Source organism: Syzygium oleosum, unplaced genomic scaffold (assembly GCF_021117445.2).
Source record: "Syzygium oleosum isolate NSW1041296 unplaced genomic scaffold, Sole_v2.1 Sole_v2.63, whole genome shotgun sequence".
NCBI lineage: Eukaryota > Viridiplantae > Streptophyta > Magnoliopsida > Myrtales > Myrtaceae > Syzygium > Syzygium oleosum.
Genome location: NW_026607547.1, coordinates 302,501 through 315,003, shown reverse-complemented (window position 1 = coordinate 315,003; position 12,503 = coordinate 302,501).

Sequence of the window (12,503 nt, the reverse complement as noted above, 5' to 3'; positions counted from 1 at the left end):
TTCCTCACCTCAGCAGTTTCAAGCTAGGGTAGTTCCCGCTGGGGCAGGCACGGGTAAGCACGCTGGCAAGGGAAAGAGAAAAATGGATAGTTAGAGGAATTAAATTACGAGACTTATTTATATAGTCGAAGGAAAGATCACTGAGAGGGATTCAATTCGTTTTGAGTTTGAGTTCCCAGGCTTCTAGATCAGTGCCAGTAAAAGAGGGGTATCTAGTTGTAGTCCCCAGTAGTGTGTAAATGGATAGAGCAGCGGGAGAGACATTTTGAGTTCTCGGTGGGACTTATGTTACATCCCAGACAGCTAATGCTACTTTCTAACCATCTAGAGATCTTGTGGAAGTTAGAGTTGCTGTCGGTTGAATAGAGTCCAGCCAATACGTGGGATAGGAACGGCGGTAGTTGCAGTCTTTCTCTAAGCCTTTTTGAATTGCCCCCCAGCCAATGTAGTTGCTCCTAGTCCGAATTTAGGAGTAGTTGCCAGTCATGCATTCCTAAGCGAGCCAATATGGTACGGTCCAGAGTAGGTTCCAGCCCTTGAAAATGAAGTTGGAGTCGCTTTCTTTATGCCTTATGGCGGAAGGATAGATGTTTATGGATATGTGTGTAAGATTGGATCCCTCTTTTCCCATGGTTGGAGTGGAGGGCTTTCTCTTTACCTAGTACAGATTTCTTTTCTTACAACTAGTAGGAGTGCCCTGGATTTATTGAGTCTTTCCTAGTTTCATTCTCACCAGTCTTCGTCCCTGCCCTTGAACTTGAAAGCTTTTAAGTCTCTTAGGCAAAACAGGTATGTCAGTCCCTCTTCTCCTTATGTATAGAGATCTAGAGTGCCCGTCTTTCCTCCTTCCATCTTATCTGTAGCAGAAATATTTAAAGCATCTTATATATATAAGAAAAATTGAGCATCTGCCTCCTTATCTTCTCACCACTTTATCTTTTTGGCTTTGCTATTGAATGTTCATCCCTCTCCTCGGGAAAATTGGCATAACTTTCTCTTTCCCTCTATAATGAGATCGATAGCCCCGTTGGGAACAATCCTTCTTGTTATAAGCATCTTGCAAAGACCCTATGATTTCACAGCTCTTGGCTTGCATTCGATTATTATGAACCAATTCTTTCTCTTTTCGATCCAGTGGAAGTACTCTCCAGTTAAGCGTATCCTGAGCTAGTTTAAGCATATCTCGGTGAGTTCCCCACCAGCCCCTTCTCTGTAAGGCATTTTCAATCCTTCTGCCAGAGTGCCAGTTTCAGTTTTAGTTCTAAGCGCATCTAGGTCCATTACTTCTGCCTTGGATCGAGTTGCATTGGTAAGATAAGCTCATGGAGTTGCATTACCAGTGAGGAAGTATCTAGCTTCATTTCTAGGGTAAGCCCCTCTCGATGCGAATTTTGTTACATCCTGTGAGTAAGTTTTTTCACTTTTCATGTGAGCAAGCAAAGGAATTAGCCTCTTGAAGGCAAGCAGGAAGTCAAATGAGCAAGCCTCTTTTTCAAGTAAATGAACTCTCCGTCCCTCTTAGTAAAGTTAGCAGGGCTTAATATTTTAGTGAGAGATACCTTATTGCAATACGCGTTGGAGAGACTTTGAGAATTCTCATCAAAGTCAGTTAATCCAGCGGGCAACAAGGAGGAAGGCGTAAAAAGGTCAAGCTAAAAACTGGTGAGAGAGCAGGGGTATTCAAATAGAAAGCAAGTTTTTAATAAGGAGTTTCTTTTAAGAAAAAAGGAAACCAAAGAGCTTGAGTTGAAAAGTGCCTTAAAAAAGGAGGGATTTTTTTGCCTTCCCCTGGCGAAATCACTCTTCTTTTTTCTGGGTTTACGTCGAGGGCTTAGCCTAAATTAGTTATTGATGATAGCAGTCCTCTTACCTCTACTGGGTAATACTTGAATGGGGATGGGGAAGGTGTACTCGCATATGAGAAAGTCTTTGCACTCACTTTTCCCACCTACTGGATAAAGCCAAGAGGGGGAAGTGTAACGCTCTCATCAAAGGAAGTAAAAAGAGTGAAAGGCAGCAGAAAGAAAAGCAATGGCGAAAGACTGGCTTTTAGGACTAGCTGGAGGGTAAAGCTAGCTTACTGCACTCGCTTTAAGGCTTGACCTATAATCAGCTTTAGCTCGTTTGGAAGGCAACAGGTAAGAATAGCGCTTTAGGCCGTGAGCACGTTATGCCCGTTATCACTCTTATACGCGCCCTGGAGAACTCTTATGACTGGGAGGACTGAGAGACATCCTATTAATGGGATTGTTAGAAATCCTAGTATACTCTTAACTAGCTATTAATAGTATTTTTATTTAAAGGCCCTAGCCTTTATTCTAGCCTGCCTTATACTCAATAACTGCCTTGCTTGAACTAGCTTATTCGCTGGCTTGAGATAGAACTACTTAAATACCAACAGGAGGACTGGCAGGGCTAGGAAAAAAGGATAACGTAGTTTTAGCAGGAATCCATAATGTATATCCTAAGTGGGGTACAGGATATACATCTCTAACAGGCTTGCTTGCTACTAGCTCGATAGCAGAAAAAAGGAGTGAAACTACAACTGAAACGGGATCTCAAACCATCGGGAAAGAAATCCATCTGGTTAAATCTACCAGAGAAGCAGAGAAGGGAGAAGGACTCAACCTTGAACTGGCTTGATCAAGATGATACTCTTTCAAGGGCTTAACTGCTTTTCGCCTAGAGTGAGGAGATGGTTACACTGCCGCCTCTTCGCTAGCGCCCGCGGATTGCTATGAGATTGAGGGGGACAGCTTCAAGACTTAATCACTTTACTCCTCTCTCTTGCTTGTGTGCTTATGCTTGAGTGACTGCGCGAAAGAAAGAAGCTTGCCCCTTTTCTTTCATTAAAGATTCCTTGCATGATGGCTCTCCTAACCTAAGAAAGAGTTATTTTTTGATACTGGCTTCCTATTCCTTTCTTGATTCCACTGCGGATATACCTTTTGCTTAAAAAAAGAGGGCTAATCCTTTTGATTAGGAATGAAACTCTAAGAGCTTAGCTAAGCACTACTCAAAAGAATGAAACTCCAAAAACCGGCTATGTAATAGCCATAAGCCATAAGGAAAGCTACTCCAGGAGCGAAAGCAACTGAACTAAAAAGGACAGGAGTTTAGCTTAGGACTCAAACAACTATTTAGACTCCATCGCCAAATGTCCTTCCAATTCTTAGCCTATGAAAGGAACCTCTTCGCTCGAGAGCAAAAAGAGTTATGGAGACTAGTTTTACTGATTGAACTTTCTTATTAGACTAGGACTGCCCTTAGGAATAACTAAATAAGTAAAGTAAAAGAAGGAAGCAATTCGTCTATATCCTGAACACATGCACGTCGGAGTTATATAATCCAAATAAAAGATAGTTGGACGATTCTCCGAAGATGGCGGAAAATCGACCGCTTCGCATAGACTGTTTTTAATCGATAAGAAGCCCCAGAAATGGTTGAGTGATCAAAGACCAGGCCCTTCCGGCATGACTACTTCTCCTAAAGGTTGAATGTGATGTGTGCATTTCATCTCTTTGACCCTAAGAGCTCATAAGACGGATTTGATTGACTGAAACCGATGGATCGGATCAGTCCTCAGTGATCTTGAGTTTTTGAATCGTCAAAAGAATTCGTTTGATTCGATCACGTTCGCTTACTTTCTTCCTTTGTCTTGGTACGTTCAATCCTGGCGTTCAGGAAGTCCCTGGGTCAGATTCCATTGTACCCTGATCATGGATGTGCTTAAAATTATCTTCGGCACTCGAAGACAAAAAAGAGGGGTTGAATAGAGATTCCCTTATGACTCAATGGTAAGGCGACAAGAGATGGATTCGAGATAAAGCGACATTGGACTATTCAACTCATATACTTCCTCGTCAACATTAACTTTCAGACGGATTCCCGGACACGTCAAAGCGCTATTTAATTCCTCTTTTTTTAAAGACCCTCTTTTCGTCCGAAACTATACAATTTCAGGTTTATAAGGTATAAGGTGCAAGCTAGCGAAGTTCTTTGGTTCGGCTCTATTCTACAAAAATTTCCTTGCTCTTATGTCACACCCACACCTCAATACTCTTTGTATACTTTATTTTCCTGACCGGAGTAGGTAACCAAGAAGAAAGATTCATTAATTAGATGAACTAGTTTTTCAGTCTTCCATACTTCCTTCCATTCATTCCAGACTTCATTCTGTCTATTCTCTCTCTCGAAAGAAGTGATGCAGTTGAAAAATGCAAGTCCTCTTTTTTAGGATTGATTCAGTTTGAAGTTAACCTTCTCGTAAACAACAAAACCTGATGCCGCTACGCTATTCGATCCCGAAAGAAATGTGAGTAAGTTCATTGGCTTTATTGCTCTTTCGCAGTGCTATTCTAGCCAAGCAATTCCATATACGCATTTTTTGAGAGATGCATTTCTTGATCAGGCAGGGCTGTGTACTGAGCGGAACATGAAAACTTAGTAGGTAGTTGTACAAAAGAATGCGCCGGGGGAGGGGGATGAGTCCAATCATTCGTCCAATCAATCTTTTTATGCCTTCACTCATGAAAGCAGCATAACCTGCACTTCACTACAGGAAGAATCCACCAACTCATCTTTTCTTCTACTAACCATTCCTCCAGGTGAGATCAAGATGAGATAGTAGAACATCTTAGAGAGAGTCTATTCCGATTGATTCGATTTGATCACTCTAAAAGAAAGAGAGAGGTAGAGGAAATGCCTTATAGAGTATAGAGTATTCCGACATGGATCTATGATATAACCCCTAGATTCGATTATTCGTCGACTACGAGATTCTAAAGGCTCGACGTCGCGAATGTGAGAGGTAGGAAGTTAGCCAAAGGGAGGAGGTCGGAAGGTATAAGCGCTGAATCCGCTTCGGAAGAGAGTGCATCTTTCTTTGCTCTTATGGAGAAAGGTAAGCTGTATCTCAGTGGATGGGAGCAGAGCAATTAGCCCAGTTCTCTTTGCCTAGACCTAGACCTATAGGGAATCGAATGAGCTAGAAGAGAAGGCAGAAAGGGTTCGTCCCTTGATTCAGTTTTTTTGACCGAAGGAGAGATTCAGGTGAACGACTGTCCGACTTTGTATAATTCCACAGTGCTTTCAAGATGAATAGTAAATAGAAAGGGATCAAACGAGAGTCGGTAATGATAGATCTAAGGAAGGCATGTTGGCCACCGAAGGAATGAATTCTGAGAAAATAGTGAATCTAGACTTGCATCTTCGAGTCTTATTAAAAGGAATAGATGCTGTTAGGTTAAGCTGTTTTCTTTTTTTTGGTCTTTAAACTCTTTCAATTTTCCGGGGACCTAAAGGAAGGTCGGACAAAGTCGCAACGTAGGAAATAACTATCCGACGGAGACCTATATGAAGCAATTCGAGTCTCGTCTTTCGACCTTCTGCAGTTCTCTTCGGATTGAGAAAGCTCCGCCATAAGGTGCTTGATTCAAGCCGGTCACCGCTAGCCCAAGATAGGTCTCTGACAGAAGAAGTCGAGTCAAGGTTAGAAAGTGAACAAGTAAGGATAGACATTCTCGGATATAGAAAGTGTCAAATGCTTATTAGGAGATCAGGGGAGGACATATAAGATAGATAGATCTTAGTCCACCCAAGAGTAAGGGGCGTGAGTCAAAGCAGTAGGACGTTCTCGGTTCAGTGTGCCAAGCCGCTTTCAAGCATTCCAGCGAGCCTCTGTCCTTTTTTTCTTTGAGCTATCTCAACTCTTCGACTTCGAAAAACGAGGATTCTTTCTTCAGTGGAAGAGAAAGAAAACCCTCAATTACATCGACCCTTGCGTAGGACTGTTTTTCTTATGATTTGAAGTCTGCAACGGACAGATGGCCATTGCTACTTCTTTTCGAGATTACACAGTGCCTCTTTGACCGTAGTTTTGCTTCGTCTGCTGTAAATTCATGTCTTCCGTATAACCTTTTTCATATACCATTTGTTACAATGATATGTTTTATAGCTGGACAGCCGTTAGGGTTAGGTTATTACGCTTCTTGACCTCTATTTGCCTTATCAAATCATCTTATGGTGTGGTATTCGGCAGAACAGGTTTACCCTGGTCAGCTCTTTACTAAGTATGCAGTACTTGGTGATGATGTTTTGATCACAGACGAAAAGGTAGCTAATGAATATGCGCAAGCTTTGTCGAAATTGGGTGTTCAAATAAGTTCTCAAAAATCCCTAATTTCTGACACTGGTTGTGCAGAGTTCGCTAAGCGCTTTCGATGCCATGGGTTGAGAAAGGATTTATCTCCCGTATCAATTCAGGAGTGAATGTACTCTCCCGTTCGGATTGTTCTCGATCCGAACATCACATCCACATTTCTCATTTCATAAATTATGTCGGATTGGTGGTGCTGGCTACAGGCAGATGTCTACGATTGGACACCGTAGATCTCGCCGTTGGGAGAGAGCTTGGGCGATATATTCAAAAGCCTCGGGATTACCTCTTAATCCTTATATTAGGGGGTATATAATAGATTTCCTCCGAAATGAGATGAAGCCTACAGAGTTATCTGTAATACCGGAATACCTTTTCGTTCTTTCTGGTATGAGGGATTTTCTCGAATGGAGTTGTCTCCGATCATGGGTTCAGTCTTGGCTTACTGTCACTGGTACTGTGGTACGGCTTTGTCTGACCGAGTCACTATCGAGCAGTTCTTTAAAGCGCCTGTCATTAATCGTAAATGGAGGGAGGAGCGTACTGATCCCGAATTAGTGCGTTTCGGTCTTCTGTAGAGATTATATGATATGGTGGCTCAAATAGGTCTCTCTTTTCAGGTGCCGATATTGGAAGAGCAGGCCGGGAAACTTCATGCTTATCCCTATCTGCTTGGTGGCGTTAGTGGCAATGATTATTTAGTTACCGCTCTTGGTGCAATAAAAGCTGTTCGGGCTCTTTCACTCCTAAATTCAGGCAGTGAGCTTGCTTTGCCAAAGAATATGTCTTATTTTTTTACTCCGATTAAACCATGGGGAAGGGAAGGTGCGAAGCCTGATTGACCTAATGAATATTGCCATATTGCCCCTTCAAGAGATTCGACAGTTGGGATGGAGCTTGGAACGGGGTTCATTTGCAAAAGTTGGAGAATCCAACCTGCTGCTGCTGTGGGAAGAGTGCCTCACGTCGACTTTTTGCCGTTGAATCCCGAAGAAAGAAGAAAATGTCACTAGTGAGCTAGGTAAGGAAGGGTAAAGCATTTCTATTTATTCCTAAAAGGAAGAAGGACAAAGAAGCTCTTTGAAAGAATGAGCACTCCGTTAGGTAGTTAGGGCCTTTGCCTTTTCCAAAGGAAGTAAAAGAAGGGGCACAGAAGGCCCTGCTAGTAGGATGCCCATCAGAATATTCTGTATAGTAGATATGCGAAAAAGGGTAAGCCAGTTCACGGATAAAGGTTATAGGCCAATAAGTGAATCCAATGCCTCAAGCGCTGATCTCACTAGAAAATAGTATAAGTAAAATAAGGTCTCTTATTCTTGTCATAGTAGGTGTCTACTAGAGGGTTTGGCAAGCTAGGATCTTAGCGCTTTTTTTTTAATAAGAGGAGTAAGGGGAGAGGTGATGGCTATGTGTAAGATTGAGTCGATGGATTAGTCGATGCTTTCCCTTAGTCGATCTTTTCCCTTGCCTTCTAGGGCTTTTTTTACTTTTTAGTATTACTCTTTATTTTTATCCTATTAAAGGAGATTCTCCTCTCCCTTTTTAGTTTACTTTACTTTGACTTTTCTGTCGGAAATAGGTGACTTATAAGGCAAGGCATTCATTGGAAGGTGGCGGTTGCCAACGATCTACTTGAAGTTCCATTTGTAGTATTAAGGCAAGTAATCCTGTGATCAATCTTGTGATAAAAAGCCTCTTGCAGGAGAGGGACTCTTTCTTTTATACCAGCCAGTAGGAGTGCTTTTACATCCATTGGGAGTTGCTCTCTTTCTCTTTATATAGAGAGACTAGGATATGCCTTTTCTCCTTATAAGATTGTATATTTAGGACAAATAGATAATATCGGTTAGGATTGGAGAACTCATAGAAAGAATATGCTTTTGAATAAGACTCTAATGGGGCTTCTGGAACTGGGTTGCCCCTTCTTGTATGGTAAGGTTGACAGATAGGAATTTCCTATTCCCAGCCAGCTAGTTGGACTCCTAAGGATTGCAGTCATAAGGGCATCAAATTATAAAGTGGTAAGCCCTTACTCTAACAAGTAAGCAAGTAAACTACCTTCAAGTGGACAAGTTTTTCAAGCTTTGACTTTGTCCATCAGGCACTTTTAAGCAGGATTCTTTCTTAAGCCAAAGAGGGGCCATAAGTGCTAGTTTACTTGCCTATTCATAAGCAGGCCGAAGGACTATCCATAAGCAGTGGAAGCCTCTGTAGAATCTTTCCTCAAGTGGAATATAGAGGTCTGGGGATTAGCAGATCCATTCATTTCTTCCTCTTTCCCAGGTCCTATTTGCACGAATTGTACTTTCTCAGTCGATCCAGTCCATTACTATCCTACTCGCATTCAGTTGGAGTGGTCAAGCCAAGCCAATACATTCCCTTTTTCAGTAGGTTAGCGATCAAAAGATGGAATTTCTTTGTCCAAGCCTTCCTTGTTTGAGCGTCAAGCCACTCAAGTTAGAGGATCTAGAGTTCCAGTCTTTCTCCTTATATCCCGCCAGTCATAATAAAAGACTTTTTCCCTTCTATTCCTTTGCGAGCCAGTAACAAAGTGCTTGGTATTGTCCCTGCATGTGGTGTGGTGTTTTGTTTTCCCCTCCCTATATGCGTAGGAGGACCTACTATAATGGATTCTCCTCCTGAAGTCAGAGTATCAAGATCTTTTCCTCACCTCGTCCCGCTATTCTGCTTTATTTTCTCTATGTGGTATGTGGTGTCTTCATTCCCCGTAGCTTTATTAGTAGTCCACGGTAATAGGAGTCTTTCTCCAAGGAAGGAAGCCTTTTTAATCTCCTTCAAGCAAGTAAAAGCTAGCAGTCGTAGGGTAACCCTTTTGTCAGCCATTGAGCAAGTGAGTTCTTTTTTAGCCAGTTCGGAAAAAGAAAGTGCCATTCCATCTGCCTTCGAGCTCAGCTAATCCCCAGCCCCTTCTGTTGCAGTTGCAGTAAAAGGGGAATCCATTAGATCAGGAAAGGAAGATGCATTTTCCTAAGAAGAGAATCAAGCGACTTCTGGACTTTCTGTGGCAAGCCCCTCTATCGATTGTGAGTTCCCAGCCATGGGGAGTTCTCTTTCTCCAGTTTGAGATCCAGCTGGCTAGTTTGAAAGTGTTTACTTTACAGGGGGTAATCTAGTAGCAGTACCGGTCCCGATGGTGATCTCTTTTTTTGGGGTCCAGGCCGGTACTTTTCCCATCCTGTGATCAAGGCTGTGATAAAAGCCTGTTTTGTAAAGCCAGTTAAAGGCCAGCAAATGCAATCTCTGAGTCTAAGGAAATTGCTTTTACTTTACACCGGTGTGAGACCTTTTCCTTCCTTGTGCGAACCATTTCCAGGACTGGACTCAATTTTCTAAAACCAGTGAAGATATTTGCAATTCTCTTCTCAATGTCGTGCCAGCTGAGGGAATAGTTTACAGGCAAGTTCCATTTGCTGTGGAACCAGTCGAGGCTGGTCAAGATCAATAGGCCAAGTTACTTTGAAAGCCCTGCTCTCGGAAAGTTCCCTGCCGAGCTTGCTGAAGTTTTATAAACCACTTTGCTCTGCTTGCGGTCCATTCCCTTCATTTTTGAGGAGGGGTGGTGAGACAGAGCCGAGCTGGAAACGAGCCCTCGGGGTGCTGCTGCTTTAGAAATAAAATTTCTTCCTTTCTCAAAAGAAAGCATTCTCTATTTTATGAAAAGTGGAGTGAGAGCCTCTGCTTGCGGGTGAGGGGCGCTGGAAAGCAAGAGAGCGAAAGCTGTTCTCATCTCAACGGAAGCTGAGATTAATTACAACCCGCTACCGGAGAGAGTGTCTTTTCAAAGTAGCCTGAACCGCCTTCTCACGCTAATAAACGGCCTTAGAGACCCTTCCTCGGCAGGAATATATACGAGACTAAATCCGAGTAGTGGAGTTTACGTAGCGAGTATAGAAAAAAAAATGAATAAACGCTTTATTGCGATTTCTTCTTCAGCCGGTTGGAGTTTCAGTTGATTTAGTTTACCTGAAGCACCCATAGAAGCTCCAGTTTTCCAGATGGAGCCACAAATAGGAGGATGGAAAGATACTACTAATTTAACTGTGGCGCCCCTAGACGATTTCAAGGTCGTCTTAGGGATAGAGTTCTTGGATACCAAACCAAAGCCGTCCCTACGCCATACTTAGGCACCTTAGGCATCATGGATGAAGGAAGACCAGGCATGATTCCAAGTCTTAATGTGAAGACTAGTGTTCCCACTTTATCCGCCTTGCAGCTTGTCAAGGGAGTCAAGAAGGACGAAGAAACCTTTGTGGCCCACCATTTGTTAAACCCCCTCTTCTCGGGCTATAGGGCTTCCTCTTTAGACTCCGAGGCTTGAGTTTCCTTTTCGGTCATAATTCTTCCAGGGCAGTGGGTTCCGTTACCGGGGAGTCCGGGTCGGGGGGGTGTAAAGGCAAGAATTGTCTAACCAATAGATCCGGTATACCTACTTTCAACATTTTATGGCACGGCCAGACTCCTTGTGGTGTCAGGTCATAAAGGCCAAATATTTCCCATCCAATAGCCCTTTAGAAGCTGAACCCACATCCGAGGCATCTGTCGCCTGGAAATCCATCTTAGCCACGCTAAAAGGAACAGCCCGAGTTAGTGGTGACGGGCTAGCTAGGGCTATTCTCCATCCTTTACTTTAGACGCATAGGAGAATGTCATGAAAATAATGACTACTCTTAGCCTAGTAAGAAAGTAGAAGCATGGTCTCTGTTCAGCTGCTCAATTCTCTTTCGAAATTAGGCTAGGCTCGTATTCAAGGTATGGAACCCCCTTTCTTCACCCCGTCCCGTCTCAAGATCTTAAACTATTTCTTATCAATCTTTTCGTAGACGATGATTTGGCAGGAGAAGAGGATTAGACTGAACGTGAAGAACCCCTGTCTTAGTCTCTTACATTCTAGTCATAAAAGATGTCCAGGCAACAAAATATTCTAGTTTAGATCGAATTTTCTGAGTCAAGCTGATCCCAATATTTGATGGGCTTTGATAAAAAAATGAAATCAGATTGTTGGTAAAACATAATAAGAATATTATCAATCTGATAAAAGGAAAGGAGTAATTACACTCGAACTAATCAAAAAAGATTCAACGGTATCTGGTATAACTGACATTTCATTAATTGCCATATAAGATAAAAGGGGCTCGTCACTTGGATTCAGAGGGCTACGGTGTTGCTTGCCTAGCCGCTAAAGCCCTTCGCACGTTGAGGAGTGTGGTGATAAATGAGGTAGACCCCTAACCAAGTCTTCTTACTTAACTTCACTAAGCTGTTGAAGTTAAGATGTCCCAAACAAATCTGTAATACCATAATTAGGCTCCGTACCTATTTGATTTGCCTGAGCCTCCATAGACTTTCCCTCGAAGATGTATATTCCTTCATGTTTGAATCCTCTGGCTAGAGTCTCATAGTTCATTGCCCTGTCCTTAATCTGGCATTTTTTCGAACTCAACCTTGAGTGCCAACTATAGCTGGGAACTGTAAAAAAACTCCCATGGAGAATAGGGGGTGGAAGAGCTACTGTCTGGAGGGGGAATTACCCTACTGCTACGAAAGCTGGCCAAGGAGCTTACTTCAAATAAAAAGGCTTGATCCCAAGATTGTACTAGCTGCTCGCTGAAAGGCACCAATTCCCACGGGATATAAGATATAAGAGAGGGTCCAATCGCTGGAATGTAACTTGATCTAAGGGCACTGGCACTAGACAACTAAACCCCTGGTAAAGGGCACAGAGACTAAAAGGGCACGGCTGGCTATATCCTATGAGAAAAGCACTTTCTTGAACTGTCTTGATCACACTCACTGTCTTCTCTAAGATCCTTGCGCTTTCTGTATATTCCGCCGCTTGTTCGTTAGCTCCTTAGGAATGAAGGGGAAGACATAAGGACAGGGACGAAATTATCTTATAAGGGAGTGGACACTAGACAGGGGCTTCTATTGCTTATCCATAGTAAACTACTTCATGGACTACATATTAAGCGGAGACTGCTACAAAGACTGGTAGAACCATTGGTAGGAACAAAAATAAAAATACGGATGATACTGGTTCGATAAATCCAAGGACTGAAAAGGAGAAGTCAGTTTCCTCAAACTCAGGGTTTAGGTTCAGATAGCGGGAAATCTCAAAACCCCTCATGCATAACCACGGATACCTTCTGATTGATAAACCATATCTAGAGCCAAAGGTAGAGCGGACTACCCCGTAAATAACCCTACTTTCTTTTACTCTTTTTACTTGATAAGAGACTGGGCTTTTGCCCTTTATTGATGGATCCCCACTTGTTAAGAAAGAGCTTTCAAGGCTTTCAAAAAAGTCACTTGCTTTACTCAAATAATG